Source organism: Macaca fascicularis, chromosome X (genome assembly GCF_037993035.2).
Source record: "Macaca fascicularis isolate 582-1 chromosome X, T2T-MFA8v1.1".
In the NCBI taxonomy this organism is placed as follows: domain Eukaryota; kingdom Metazoa; phylum Chordata; class Mammalia; order Primates; family Cercopithecidae; genus Macaca; species Macaca fascicularis.
In genome coordinates this window covers 41060762-41077163 of record NC_088395.1, presented here as the reverse complement: position 1 = coordinate 41077163, position 16402 = coordinate 41060762, and the positions used below count along the sequence as shown (strand labels likewise).

The window sequence follows — 16402 nt, the reverse complement described above, 5'->3', positions numbered from 1 at the left end:
GAATCACTTGAACCCAGGAGGCGGAGGTTGCGGTGAGCCAAGATGGCGCCATTTATTTTTGTTTTCCACTCATTCTTATAAAAGGGCAAAATACACCTGAACTTGCACATAAACGCAAGATACTGCTGTACAAATACAGCAAAGCTGCTGAAACCAAACTATTCTCAGGCAATACCACCTTGCAATAAAAAGAAACCCTTTCATCAGCTAATGTACAGAAGTCTGAACCCAACTTAAGGAAAGGATTCAGAGTTGTTAACATATAGTGTATCAAATAGAAGGTCGAGCACAGTGGCTCAGGCCTATAATCCCAGCAACACTGGCAGGTCAAAACAGGAGGATCATCTGAGGCCAAGAGTTTGAGACCAGCCTGGGAAACACAGCAAAACCCGTTCTCTACCAAAAATTAACCAGGTGAGGTGGTGTAGGCCTGCAGTCCTACTTACTCGGTAGGCTGGAGTGCGAGGATGGCTTGAACCCAGGAATTCCAGGCTACAATAAGCTACGATTGTGCCACCACACTCCAGCCTGAGTGACAGCGAGACCCCCTCTTAAAAAAAAAAAAAATCGCTGCTCTTAACTAGGGGCTGGCAAAATATGGTAACAGACCAATTCCAGCCTCCTGTTTTTGTACAGCTCGCAAGCTAAGAATGGATTTCACACAGAACATTTGTACTCAATTTGATGACAGGGAACACTCAACTTTACCCAATAAAGCAAAATACTGTATTACCTCCCCTCCACACACACACACCAAATTGTTTTTCTCATTAGACCTAAGTTATACATAACTGTATTTAATTATATTTTTTATTTCACCAATAAAAAATTTACCCAATGTCCTCAATTTTGCCTCTTAGCCCACGAATCCAAAGTATTTACTATGAGGCCCTTTACAGAAAAAGTTTACTGATCTCTGCTCTGAACTCCAGCGATGTTACCAAGCAGAGCAACCAAAACTTTGTACACTACATCTCGACCACAGAGAAAACACTGTTAGGCAGAAATGGGTCCAATACCATACGGTGACTTCCACGCTCTCTGGGGTCCAAGTTAATAATGAGCGGCCTTACTTAGGAGTTCTAAGTAACCAGTTAACAGAAAAGACCAGAAATGAGAGATGTAACCAACAGCCTCAATTTATAACTCTCAATAGCCACCAAAGTCAGCAGGAATAAAATGGACATAGCTTCACCACTCCCTTTTTCCTTTCCACCCAATTCACAGCCTCTGTAGAAGATGGGATCTAATATCCAAGATCACCAGCTCAAACTCATCCCAAGGAAAACAATTCCTTTGATTATGGTTGACTAACATGGGTCGAACATGTTCAAAGCTCACATGATTAATAAGAATAAACTATAGGGTGCCATAAAATGAAGATGCATCAATTCTGTACAAGAGGCTGGAGGTAGTGCAAGTTAAATACTGCCCCAGATTTTCCCATTCAGGTAATCAAATGGTTATTATAAACAGTATTATTCTAGGTGCTCTGTAATACACAAAGGTAAAGGACAGAATCCCTGACCTTATTATCCATTACCAGAGAGACAATTTAATGTTAATTTTATGAGTGACTACAGAGAATTTAATAATTAATGTGATTTGACAGATATAGAAATAGCTTCATAAAGAAGGTAGTCTATGGCATGCTATCTTGGTCAAGTTACTTCACCTTTCACCTCTTTGAGCTATTTTTCTCATCTGAAAAATGAAGGGTCTGACTAGAAAGAACTGAGATCTCTTCCAGGACTCCTCGTTGTAATGGGATTAGTAAGACAAATGACTCCAAGTAGTAAAAAGAATTAGAAAAAATAAGCAAAATAGCAAGAATATGATAAACTACGTTCATCCAACAGTTACTAAATGTCTGTATGCCAGGCACTTTCTAGGTGCTAAGGATATATCAGTGACTTAGAATGAAAGCCACTAACCTTAAAGATAGAATTTGAAGGACAAAACTAATCAAAACACCTAAACAAAGTAAATTAAATAGAAAAACACGCTGTGCAGAGATAACAGAGCATCAATACAGCAAAGGAATGGCAGGAGTAAGGGGTGACACCAGAGTATGTAATTTCCAGTCAAAAATTAACAGCATCAGAAGTATAGCTATTCCTAAAGCCAGGATGCCAAGAATTTCAAAAGAACCTATTTCTACTATACCTGACATTTGGGCTCACTGGAGAAAATTGGAGTTCAGAATGAAATTCTATTTAAAGTGACAAAAAAATTCAATTGGCATATACCATAACAAAGTTTTTTTTTTTTTTAAATAACAACTTAATCCAATCTCTCCTATGAGGTACATAAAAGAATGCCAGAAAATTAGCACTAAAGACTTTAGAGATCAGCTAGTCCAGCCCACCTCACTTCACATGTTAGCTTCTAGACTACAGTAATATCTAGAACAGCGCCTAGCACATAGCAGATGCCCCATAAGTATTTGTGGAATGGATTAAAAAGGAAACAAATGTCTTAACAGATATTAATGTTTATAGTAAAGCTGGAACCGTAACACTGAGAAGGTGCTAAGTGACAATAAATTTGATATGTATGTGCAAATATACTGTATATATTACGTTTGAGTGTGGAATCCCTGTCTCTTCTAGTGTTTGAGCTTTTCACTGCATGTCTGTGTTTCAGTCCATAATTTTTGACTGTGTGACTAACAAAACGAAACTCAAGCAAGAGTACTACTGCCTAACGGTGGAACACATGCAAAGGGTCTCAGATCTCCCCTTTCCCTAAAAGGGATGGCAAAAAAACCCTGGTTACACATCAGACTCACCTGTAGAGCAAATATATATTTTGAAAAAGCTCCACAGATGATTGGTACACAGAGGTGGTAGAAAATCCTTGTTAGGCAGTGACTGAGAATAAAACTGAAAATCCATTTGCTGCCAAACATAAGGTATGTGTGTTTACACATGTTGAAGCCACCAAGATTTAGCATGGGTATGTTTGAAGAATAAATTTTAGGTAAGCGATCTCATCCTAACAATATACTTTTTCACAAGTTATTCCTTAAAAGTATATTACAATGGTCATCACTTTATAATCCACAATAACTAAATGATAAATTCAATGCCCAATATAGGTAAGTGTTAGAAGTTTTAAGTCTTTTTTCCTTATAACAATTACATCAACTTTTTTCATGATCCCTGGAGTCCCATTTTCTATGATATAATTTAACAAAAAGATCTTTGAGGAATCTTGTGTCACACTAAGAATGCTCATAGGGCCAGGCCCAGTGGCTCATGCCCGGAATCCTAACATTTTGGGAGGCCCAGGTGGGCAGATCGCTTGAGCCCAGGAGTTCAAGACCAGCTTGGGCAATATGGCAAAATCCCATCTCTACAAAAGACAAAAAAAAAAAAAAAAAAAAATACAAACAGCCAGGCACAGTGGCAAGCGCCTGTAGTCCCGGCTACTCAGGAGGCTAAGGTGAGAGGATCACCTGAGCCCAGGAGAGGTCGAGGCTGCAGTGAACCGTGACCACTCGAGCCTCGGTGACAGAGCGAGAATCTGTCTCCAAAAAAAAAAAAAAAAAAACCTCATAGATCCTGAACTCCTATAGGTTTCCCCGCTGCCATCCCCCCACCATGCAGAATTTGGTCCAATGGACCAAGTGGATTAAGAGACAGAAACTCCAAATAAATGTCTGGTACTGTTATTTCATTTGTTCCATAAAACAATTATACATCAATCCCGAAACAACACAAAATTCAAAACGCTTAATTAAAATCAAACCGATTTTGACTAAGACAAATAAAACTCTAAATTCTCAAACTGAGATAACAGAATTTCATGTGATACTAAATGGTCATTTATGAGATCATTTAAGTAAATTACTAGGAGACAAACGCATAGTTTCTACACCTTTTAGGAATGTTGTCTAATATTTTCTCATAAACTCACCAACTAAACTATCACCCTGAGCATGCTGGAAGATATATGGAAAGGGAGAAACCTATTTGCCATATAGCTTTTAACATATCCCTTGGGCAACCAAGATATTTATCAAATTGGAGACTATCTTGATAGTCTTAAAAACTAAACTATATCTAAACCTACTCTGGTACAAGAAACAAACCAAAAGCTCTAAATGCTTTTTTAAAAATAGCAATCAGTGTCATTTCACTAACATAGCACAGTAGTTGAAGCACCACTGGTTGAACCTGACAGACCTCAGACCCATCTCTGTAAGGCAATAAATGGAAAATGCTTAACAGTGCTGACACATAATTAACGCTCAAATGATAATCATGCTAATAACTGAAAACAATTGAGAAAAAAATCCATTTTCTTATTTATCCACTTGAAAGTTCTAACAAGATGATAAAAACAATAGCCCAGTGGTTTTCAACTCCCAAATGCATGTAAGAATCATCCACAATGCTTTTAAAATATACCTTTGCCCAGGCCCCATATCAGACCAATTAATCAGTCTCTGGGGGTGGAACCCAGGGATCAGTTTTTTTAATTGTTGTTCTTGTTTTTTAACCAGGCCCAGTGATTCTCATGTCCAGTCAGGGTTGAGGTCCAATGTATTAACTCTTTCCCAAATACTAACGTTAGACTCTATGTTAAAATAATACAAGAACTTAGCAATAAATAGGATGGCTTTCAAAAATACAGCTCCAAAAAGAACCAAATGAAAACTAAAATACGTTTTCTTCCCTTTTTGAAAAAAGAGAAAAACGATTCGAGACTCAGAAAACATACCTACAAGAGGGGAAACATAATGTAGGCTACCATAAAAAGTAATACGTTCTTTCAGAATAAAAACCAACTAACTCAATCTCAGGATAAGAGCCCCCTCACCTTCACTGCCCAAAAGACTTACAAAAACACTAACCCATTAACACACACTGCTAGATATTTCAAATAACGAATTCTTAAATCTGTTTTAAACAAAGATTGGTTTTAATACTAAAATTTTGAAACTAAAACGTTAGAAATTGATCTTATTAAATAAAAATAAGCTCAAAGACGCTTGTTGTGTGACCAACTAATCAAGAACTGGATGATTGGCAAATTCACGACAAACAACCATTTCAAAACCATAAGCTGCATTATATTACCACCATGTCAAAGAAAAATCTGAGAAGATAGCAAAGAAATCTCATATCTTAAGACATTAAAAACAAGACTCTGAAAGAAAAAAGATCTAAAATAAATCCTACTTGAGCATTCCATAGATAAAACATGAGAACTGGGAGGCTGAGGCGGGCGGATCACGAGGTCAGGAGATCGAGGCCATCCTGGCTAACACGGTGAAACCCCGTCTCTACTGAAAATACAAAAAATTAGCCGGGCGTGATGGCACGCGCGTGTAGTCCCAGCTACTCGGGAAGCTGAGGCAGGAAAATCCCTTGAACCCGGGAGGTGGACGTTGCAGTGAGCCGAGATCGTGCCACTGCACTCCAGCCAGGGCGACAGACAAAAAAAACAAAAAAAAACAAAAAAAAAAAAACACCATGCGAACTATGGACTATGGAACACCAAACTAGAGACCCCAATAACCTGGTGAAAGGTAAAATATGCCCTTCAAAGTTCCTTCCTGAAGTAACTTAAGATTCACACATGTACTGTTGCTGGTGCTATTACTCCCTCCAGAAATTCTCAGAAACTACCAAGGTCAGCAAACAAAAGAAACATGAGAACGTTGATAACCAGAATTACAAGTTACACGTTCATGCAAAAAAAAAAAAAAAAAAAATACAAGAAAAGCGGTAGAGATAATTAATATAGTCCAAATGTCCTATTTTTAAATTAGAGAAAACAAAACAGTAAAATACCAAAGACATTTTGAGTTCACCTGTGGAACACCAATTCCAAATACTTCAAGCTTTCACTCCACCCAAACGCTGGAACGATAAAGTTTAAAGGGTTAAAGTTAGATGTATGACACAGCACATTAGTTTAAAAATTGAGAAAAAGAATGTTGACATTTTTTATATTTAATATATAATTCTTCAAGAATTTGAAGGCATTTGCTGAAACCAAAATGGCAGCCCAGCGAATTAGAAGACCAGCGAGATCTAAAGGAGAGTTTGTAGTCTCTATTTTTAAGTTCAAGTGTACTAACCAGCCAAGCTAGTCATGGTGAAGGAGTTACCTAAGGGTAATTAGCTCCGAGAGGGTTAAGTACCTGCTGGAAAGTTTCCTAATCAATGCACCCCAAATTATTCCCCTCAAAAGTGAAAGTATACATACGTTAGGTAGATTCAGGGACTCATGGGTTTCCAGGTAAAAGAGCGGCACACACACTTCTCTCGCCGAAAAATAAAGTATGAATAATCTATACCTACAACTTGCTTAAACTAAAAGACAATCTGAAACAATTATATACACCTGTAAACTGCACCGTGTAAATTCAATTAACGTTATAACTATGGAACTTCCAAAAAATAACATGCTTAATTTAAGCAGGTTCTACTAGAAATTTTGCAAATTCTCGTGTAAGTTGTAGTCGCTACAGAAATCCACACAAATAATTGAAGAAGCCATCTATACACCTGCTCTATAACTCTTTAACTTATTTCACAATGAATGAAAAATCAGCCATTTATCCAACCCTAAGCCTCACGTCACAAGAATCTGAAGATCTGATCACTAATAAACTCGCACATGCTAATATTTGCAGAAACAGTTAAAAATAGAAAGATAATAGGTCCAAGCTAGCTTGGAAGCGATTTCTGCACTCAAAAACCCCTTTCACGGCTTTGGCCCTCTGCAAATTAAGCGGGGTTAAGGAAGTGTAGGAGGCCGATAACCCAGCTCCGACTCCAGGAGCCCAGGGCCGGGGAGAAACTGCGGGTTATCGCGGGAGGGTGGGGGGAGGCGGACAAGTCGTCAGGCCTGATAGCCAGGCGTAGCCGAGGCCTAGCTCCCCGACTCCAAATCACTCCACCTCAGTAATGGCGTTTGGTGTCAAGTGGAACCAGACCGGGCAGGAAAGCGGCCGCCGGGCCGGGGGCGGCCAGCCCCCAAACCGACCCGGGCCCCGGGTGCGGACGGCGGGGGGGCTGCCCGCCACGCCCGGAGACTCCATCCTCCTACTCGGCCCCAGACAGGACGGGAAGGGGGAGGAGGGGGAGGGACGGAGCCGTCAGCCATTTTCCCTTACAGTCCAAAACACACAAGACACGCTCTCGGGACACCGGCTCCACACACAACACGGCCCCGCGCGCCCGCCCAGCCCGGGCCGGAGGAGGGGGAACGGGGAAGCCCCGGCCCGGCCGGCAGCCGCCGAGGGAAGAAGCTCACACACACGCACACCCCCCTCGCCCTCCTCCCCTCACCCACATCCAGCTGTTGGCCCCGGGAAGGCGCGTCGCCCCGGTGCAGCTGGCCACTCACCGCACGACACAGACGTCTTCTCAGAACCAGGGCACGTGGAGGCGGGAGGCAGCAGGCGACGCTGGGGCTCGGTCTCGGGACAAGACCTACCCTGGGTGCATCCCAGGCCCGTGGGTGACCGGCAACAAAGTGTATTGAAAGGCTGCGGCGGCCGGGCTCGGGGCTGAGGGCGTCTCAACCAAAAGGCTGCACGCCCGGCGCCGGAACTCGCTTCTCGCCGCGCCCGCCTCCTCCTCCTCCTTGGCCGGCTACGGCCCTCTTCCCCCTTCTCCCCTCAGGCTGGGGCTCTCGCTGAGCTCAGACGGGCTCCGGGCGGTGCGTTTCTCCTGCGTCACCTCCTCCTGCTCCTCCTCCTGCAGCGACGGCTTCACCTTCCCCTAGTCGCCGCCTCTGTCCCCGTTCCGGGCCTGGTGGCTTTGCAGCAGCTCTCTCCTAGCTCCCGGCGCCGACCCAAGCACCGGGCGCTAAGGCGGCCGCCTCCCGCGAGAGAGAGGCGGCGGCGGAGGGCTCCCGCGAGGCCCGGGAGCTATGCAAGGCGGGGAGGGGCTCGGCGCGGCAGAGGCCCTGACGGGGCCGGGTGCGGAGAGGTTGCGGCTCCGGCGGCGGCGGAGACTAGCGTCCGCAGCCGCGGATGCCCGTCCTCGTCAATATGGCGGATCCGGCAAACCAAAAAAAAAAAAAAAACCGCTCGGCCAGTGGCGGCGGCGGTAGCGGCGACGGCGGCGGCAGCAGCGGTGGCGGCGGCGGCGCAGACTCCCACTAGCCCCAGAGCCGCCCAAGACCCGAAGTTCTCCGCCCCCGTCAGACCCCGCCCCTCTCAGGCCCCTCCTTTCGGGCCTCCCCCTGCTCCTGCCCAGCCCCCTCCCGCTCAGCTGCCCCCTCTTCTCCCGCCTCCACCCCGGACCGTCAAGGCTGGGAGAGCAGCGCGAGCCGCCGAGGGGGCCGGGCTTGGGCGCGAGCCGCTGGGAACCCGGAGAGCTAGGGTGGGGGAGGGGAAGACAATGCGGTAAAGATTGTTCGCGCAGTACCGTTTCTTCCGGCTGGCCCCTTCAGGGTCGTGCTACCGCCAGAAATCCTGTTCCATGCCCCTCGGCTCAGGAGCGGGACGAGGGCAGAGGTGGCTCTAGGACCGAAGTTGGGGAAGGGAGGCCCGAAAAGATCTGGCACACCACGCCGGAGGGGCTGGGCGGCAGGGACTGGCGGGGTGTGCGGTCACGACGGGGTTAATCGCGTGAGCCGCAGCCGCGTCGCTCATAGTTTGACTCTGGCCGCTTGTTTTTGTTCCATTGTGAACCGTGGCCCCACCGACAAGAACCCGGATGATGACGTCACCGGCCTCCCCCTTTTCCGGGATCGTGGGGGGAGGGGCGCGGAAAGATGAGATCCCGAGACCACGCGCTGGGCTGTCGCCGCCGCGGTGCCTGGAGGTCCCGGCGGCGCAGCTGACCCGCGTCACGTGACGCACGAGCTGGCCGGGCCACTGGGCTGCGGGGGCGCGAGGTCCCGAGGGCCTGGCCACCTGCTTGGCGCCGATAGGGGGAAGGTGTGGCTATCTCCTGCAGCGGAAGGAGGGGGCGTGGGGAGTGAGGTCCTTTTCCCCACCCCGCGAGGGAGGTGCTCTGGGAAACACTTTCACACGATCGCGCAGCATCAGTACTTGAAAGCGTTTAGGCGTCCTCACAGCGTAACTGACGGGACTGACAACCTTGTTGGCTATAGGAGCCCTTCAAACAGACCAGGAAAGAAAAAAATTATAAAGTACCCCAGACGGCTTAGCGAATAGGCCGTACTTGATATGGCAAGATTAGCCTCCATTGCCAGATCATCAGCACGATTCGGTGTTAGAACCCGGAAGAAACTTATGAACCCATCCGCTGTGTCATGGACTATTTTCTACATGTTTATATTCCAAAGTGCAGGCGTAGGAAAAACTTAGGCTAATCTCAAATTAATGGGGTGCTTGGAACAATTCTATACAGTCTGCCTAGGATGCCCAAATGAAGAGGAAATTAACAGTTCCTAATTTACAGATTTCCTTTTGACTTAAAACTACCTGTGGACATCAAATGGCATGCAAAATCATAGTAAAACCTTACAAAACGAGATTTTATAGAGAACAGGGTTGAATTTAGTTATGCTATGATTATATCAGTTTGTAATAAAAGACTGTTAAAAATGGAACCAAACTAATTTAGGTGACAGTGAAAGCAAGTTATTGGTATCTTAAATTTTTAAACCATTTCTCTATTTAGCACTAGATTGTTTACAAATTTTTCACCACAAAATTACCTAATAGGGTATCCAAGATACATCATTCATAGCCCTAATAACTCTTAGCATATGTTACCTTGTTTTTGTAATTATTTCCATGAATCATTTGCTTACCCACTAGCTCATGGGCTTCTAAAAAGTAGACACGACCACCCGTGTACACTGTAGGCTGTTATCTTCGATTTTAGATAAGGAAACAGAAAGGGTAAATGATTTGCCCAAGGTCAGGATTGGAAAGTGTTGAACACTGGTCTTTTAACCCTATCAAAAGTGCACCTTTAACAAGGATTGTCCCCTCTCACCAATTCTGTTCAATATTGTACTTGCAGTTCTAGCCTGAAAAAGAAATGAAAGACATCCAGATAAGAAAGGAACAATTAAACTATCGCTACTTTCACATGACATGATTTTATATATAGAAAATCTTGGGAAATCCACTATAAAAAAAACCTAATAAAGCCAATAAGCAAGTTCTGGAAACTGCAGGATATAAGATCAATATTTAAACATCAGTTATAGTTTTACACACTAGCAATAAACAATCTGAAAATTAAGTTAAAATTCCATTACAATAGCATCAAAATCAATAAAGTTAAAAATCTATTTAACAAAAGAAATGCAAGATTTGTACATTGAAAACTACAGATCATTGAAAAACATTAAAGACTGAAATAAATGGAAAAAATCCCATATTCAAGGATTAAAAGACATAATACTATTAAGATAGCAATACTTCTCAAATTGATCTGCAGAGTCAATGCAATCCCTATCAAAATCCCAGCAGGCTTTTTTTTTTTTTTTTTTTTTTTGCAGAAAATGACAAGATGATGCTAAAATTCATACAGATAAGGAGTTTCCTTATCCACCTCTCTGCTAGCCAAAACAGTCTTGAAAAAGGAGAACAATGTTGGGAGGGCTCCTACTTACTGATTTCAAAACTTACTATAAAACTATACTGAGGAAGGACAGGTATATACGCCAATGGGATAGAATAAGGAGCTCATAAATAACCCTTAACATATATGGTCATCTGATTTTCCACAAGGGTGCCATGACCATTCAGTGAGGGAAAGGACAGTCTTCAATAAATGGTGCTGGGAAAACTGGGTGTGTGTGTGTGTATATATATTATATACATATATAATATATATTACATACATATATATATGCAAAACAATGGAGTTGGATCTTTTCCTCATGTAACATACAAAAATTAACTGAAAATGAATAAAAAACCTAACCATAAGAGATAAAACTATACCGTGACGGGGAAGTTTCAGAAGATTGGATTTGGCAATAATTTCTTGGATATGACAATAGCACAGGTGGAAAAAATAGATAAATTGGAGTTCAACAAAATTAAAACCTTTTGTGCATCAAAAGACACTATCAACAGAGTGAAAAGGCAACCTACAGAATGGGAGAAAATATTTGCAAATAATATATTTGATATGGCATTAATATCCAGAACATATGAAAAACTCCTACAACTCAACATCAGCAAAACACAAAACCCAAGTCAAAAATGGGCAAAGGACTTGCAGAGCCATTTCTTCAAAGAATATATGTAAATATCCAATACACACATGAAAAGACACTTAACATCATAGTCATTAGGGATATGCAAATCAAAACCATAATGAGATACCACTTCACACCCATTAGAAAGGCTATTAACCAAAAAAATAATAATAATAACCGGCCAGGATGTGGAGAAATTGGAACCCTCCTACATTGCTGGCAGGAATGTAAAATGGTGCAGCTGCTGTGGAAACCATGGCAGTTCCTCAAAAAGCATAAAATTACCATATGACCCAGCAATTCCACTCCTAGGTATATACCCCAAAGAAGGGAAAACAGGGACTGTAACAGACACTTGTACACCAACATTCATAGCAGCATTATTCACAATAGCCAAAATGTGCAAACAACCCAAATGTCCATCAACAAATGAATGGATAAACAAAATTTGGTGTATACACACAATGAAATATTATTCAGCCTTAGAAAGGAATGAAACTCTGATACATGCTACAACATGGATGAATCTTGAAAACACTATGCTAAGTGAAAGAAGCCAGTCACAAAGGCCACATATTGTATGGTTCCACTTATATGAGGTACCTAGAGTAGTCAAACTCATAGAGACAGAAAGTAGAATAGAGGCTACCAGGGGCTAGGGGGAGAGGGTAATAGGGAGTTGTTTTATGGGTTCAGAATTTCTGTTTGAGATGATGAAAAAGGTTCTGGAAATGCAAAGTGGTGATAGTTGGACAACATTGCAAATGTACTTAATGCCTCTGAATAGTACTCTTAAAATGGTAAATTCTAAGTTATCTGTATTTTACAATAAAAAAAAAATGAAGAAAAGAAAATCTAGCCAAATACAATGTCATATGGTTTAGGCTATACATTACACCCCCACCAGCGGTTTTAGTCTCAACTCTCAAGTCAAGCTCACCACCAACTGATGCCTTGCGCTCTCTCGAGCTACCCAGAGGGTGCACCTTGGCTCCCAGGGTACATTTGGCCTACAGGACTGCCCCCTTTTGAGATCTTCCACTTAGTTAATGGGATAGGAAATAAACAGTTTTGAGTTAAAAGAATAGGTTTATTATCACAGTGTAACTCCTTAAATTAAAATCCATATAGTCCAGGTCTTTCTTCTTCCTTTGTTTGGGTTTCTCTTTTCTAACACCTGTCCTTTAGTTTTCAAACTGTAATTTTTTCTAACTTCCTGGTTCTGCTTCATTAGGGCAAAACCTTATTATATTACATTTCCTCATAATATTTCCCATTGCTCTCTCTCCCCACTCTCCCTGCCCTAGAAATAGCTGATAAGTATACTCATTGTTTACTAGGACACTTATCTTAAACCATAGATAAATTTTCCTGGATAAATTGATATTATTTAATATTTTCAGGGCTACAAATTTTAAAGTTCTATAGGCAAGCGGTTAAAGGCTTCATACCTGTAGAAATACTTTCCGGGCTAATGGCCAAACTAAAATAGAAGAGGAGGGACCTTTGATAATATGTTCCCTAGAGAAGGCTTTGTGATTGAATGGAATGAGCAAAGTCCACAATGAGTTACTATTTTTAATATAAAAATATGATAACTAAAAATCTAAGTAGGTGGTCCCACTTCATCTTTATGACAACAGGCAGAAAATGTAGCTAGGGAGAACAAGAGAGAATTAAATGATCACCGTTGATAATGTGCTATTGCTCATGGATATTCGACTAAATTTTAAACACCAGTGCCTAACAACATGCTCAGAAGTAGTCTGTCCCTCCTGCTCTGTGGGAATCTCTCTGAAACTGACCTATTCCCAGGCAAAGACTTGGATGCAGAGTCCTGTAAGGATAGCAAGAGTAGCCCTAGCCTTGGATCATCCCTGAGTTCTGGGGACATAAAGGAGTCTAAAGTAAAACTACCATGTATCTGCCCACTCAAAGGGAACAAGCTACCTGGTCTTAGTCATGGTAAATGGGGCTTAGTCACCAATCAATGCCACAGACATTAGAAGGAGAACACCGAGGATAAGCTAGTTATGAGCGTTATCAACTCAAAGACTATTTAATATTAGTAACTGCACAAAAGTCTTGAAAACTTGCAGCCCATGTATGAAAGAAACTTGACAGTTGTCTCAAAGTTGATTTTTTTTTTTTTTTTACCCCAAATTGTTGTTTATTTTCATGAGGGGGGGAAAGAATCCTTTATGATAGTGAAAATATACTTTTTTTTTTAATACAATAGCTGCCAACAATATACTGGTGTTGATGTTCCAAAGAGAAAAGAAAATACATGCATGCTATAATAAGCTTTCATTTGCCTGTTCAAGAAATTCTAAAGAAAATGCTCCAATTCCGTTCAACATTATGGCTTGAGAAATTGAAATTTTTCCATGATGAAAATATAATTTGTGTGACCCAAACCTTGACTATTTATAAAGGATGGAGTTTTTAAAAGCCCATATATGTCAATAATGAATGCTCCCCTCTCTTTGAATTAAATGCTTAATTCAAATTAATGTAAGAAATTGGTGAATCATTAAACTTGATGAAATTTGCATCAAAATTTTCATGAAAAAACACATCTATTTCCTCTCCATTTTTACTTTGTAGATATTTTCTAAATAGGTTTAAGTGCACAGAAACAAATACTATCTACACGCAACTCTGGAGAGATTCAAAACACAACAGAAGTAAAGTTAACGTGCCTAAATCCTAGAGTTGATCCACTTAGTGTAAGAATAAATGTCAGAAATCTCTTAATTGTAAACATCTTGCTCAAGGATTTAAAGACAAATTATGAAAGCCAAAATTACCAAGAAATAAAATCTTATTTGAATTTTATGACAAAAGTTAACAGTCCTAGTTAAACAAGACAATAGAACTGTATAGAAAATCTGCATCTACATCAAAAAAGGGAAGTTTTATCAACTAGAATAGTAGAGAACTTTCCAACTGTTGAATACAAAAATTTCTCAGAATCCCTTGGAAAACAGTAAGACTTTCCATTCAGACTCCAATCTCCTCATTGAAGTAAATACAAAAGGTGTTTAAATGAAGGGGAATGATTTGTTAGTTGTAAAAATAAAATCAGATTATTTCCATTATGCCAATTTATATACTGCATCAATTGTCTACCATGAAAACTTTTATGACCCAAATTTCTCAAGATTTTAAGCTATGCTCTTCCCACATACAATGGGGTTAAAGAATGTTGTCGGATCATCCTTTTTTTTTTTTTTTTGAGACGGTGTCTTGCTCTGTAGCCCGGGCTGGAGTGCAGTGGCCGGATCTCAGCTCACTGCAAGCTCCGCCTCCCGGGTTTGCGCCATTCTCCTGCCTCAGCCTCCTGAGTAGCTGGGACTACAGGCGCCCGCCACCTCGCCCGGCTAGTTTTTTTGTATTTTTAGTAGAGACGGGGTTTCACCGTGTTAGCCAGGATGGTCTCGATCTCCTGACCTCGTGATCCGCCCGTCTCGGCCTCCCAAAGTGCTGGGATTACAGGCTTGAGCCACCGCGCCCGGCCGGATCATCCTTTTAACTAGGTAGCTTTTGTCCATTTACCAATTTCCATTTCATTTGACTAACTTCCCTGATAAAGTAGTATCTTTCTACAAAGAAAAATAATTCTGTCATCATCAAAATTACAATGGACATGCCTTCCTCGAACGTAGCCAAGTGTAATCACTGGGTTAATAAAAAACAAGAGGGCCGGGCGCGGTGGCTCAAGCCTGTAATCCCAGCACTTTGGGAGGCCGAGACGGGCGGATCACGAGGTCAGGAGATCGAGACCATCCTGGCTAACACGGTGAAACCCCGTCTCTATTAAGAAATACAAAAAACTAGCCGGGCGAGGTGGCGGGCGCCTGTAGTCCCAGCTACTCGGGAGGCTGAGGCAGGAGAATGGCGCAAACCCGGGAGGCGGAGCTTGCAGTGAGCTGAGATCCGGCCACTGCACTCCAGCCTGGGTGACAGAGCGAGACTCCGTCTCAAAAAAAAAAAATAAAAATAAAAATAAATAAAAATAAAAAATAAAAAACAAGAGAATAAATATCCCAAATGAAAATACTTTGAGTTGGGCCAGATGCAGTGGCTCATGCCTGTAATCCCAGCACTTTGGGAGGCCGAGGCGGGTGGATTATGAGGTCACGAGTTCAAAACCAGCCTGGCTAGGATGGTGAAACCCCATCTCTACTAAAAACACAAAAATTAGTCGGGCGCAGTGGCAGGCGCCTGTAATCCCAGCTACTTGGGAGGCTGAGGCAGGAGAATCTCTTGAACCCGGGAAGAGGAGGTTGCAGTGAGCCAAGACCGCGCTATTGCAACTCTAGCCTGGGCGACAGAGTGAGACTACGTCCCCTTCCCCCAAAAGAAAAGAAAATACTTTGAGTTTTAGAATGAATTTTCATCACTCTATTTTGAAGAATGGAGCTCTTTCCTCTGTTAGCTCTCCACCCTGCACTAAATATTACAAAAATCCAAAAAAATACATAAATATTCCTTGTACCATGCATTATGCACCAGTTTGGGGCTGCCTGATAAAGTCGTAGCTACTATTCTAACAAGCATTGCACCTCAAAATTCTGCCATCTACACACAGTGAATGGACACAATGGTGAGGGCTCCTGAGAGATGGCAAGCTACCTCTAAAGTGTAAAGTTTGTGGTGGAGTGTCTCCAAACTAAAAAGAGGGGAGCCCGGGTACAGAGGTAGGCGGGGTAAAAGGATTTCAAAATAATACTGCTTAGGAGTGTGTGTGTGTGTGTGTGTGTGTGTGTGTGTGTGTGTGTGTGTGTATTTTTTTTTTTTTTTTGAGACGCAGTCTCGCTCTGTCACCCAGGCTGGAGTGCAGTGGCACGATCTCGGCTCACTGCAACCTCCACCTCCCGGGTTCAAGCGATTCTCCCGCCTCAGCCTCCCAAGTAGCTGGGATTACAGGCGCATGCCACCGCATCCTGCTAATTTTTTTTTTTTTTGTATTTTTAGTAGAGACGGGATTTCACCATGTTGGCCAGGCTGGCCTTGAACTCCTGACCTCAGGTGATCCGCCTGCTTCGGCCTCCCAAAGTGCTGGGATACAGGCATGAGCCACTGCGCCCAGTCAAGGAGTGTGTATTTTAAGATAACTACTATACCTTGTCTATCCTTGATCCTAATTTTCAATAACTGCATGTTCATGCAAAATATAGTTTCTACACTATAAGAAGAAGAGTAGCCTGTTAGGAAAAGCATATTCTTAGGGGAAGAC

At 42.4% G+C, this 16402-nt stretch overlaps 1 protein-coding gene across 8 annotated transcripts in view; it reads right to left on the bottom strand.

Annotated features, from left to right (window-relative positions):
* The window catches only part of USP9X (ubiquitin specific peptidase 9 X-linked), a 155363-nt gene extending 146686 nt beyond the window's left edge, over nt 1–8677 (bottom strand). For 6 of the 8 annotated variants that reach the window (XM_005593318.5, XM_005593321.5, XM_065537804.2 and 3 more), the window contains exon 1: nt 7369–8129. The gene's annotated coding sequence lies outside the window, so the exon portion shown is untranslated. Of the gene's footprint in view, nt 1–7368; nt 8130–8396 lie in introns of those variants that run through there. The other 2 variants (XM_005593319.4, XM_074030310.1) reach the window with 1 other exon arrangement.
* Between the last annotated feature and the right edge of the window lie 7725 nt (nt 8678–16402).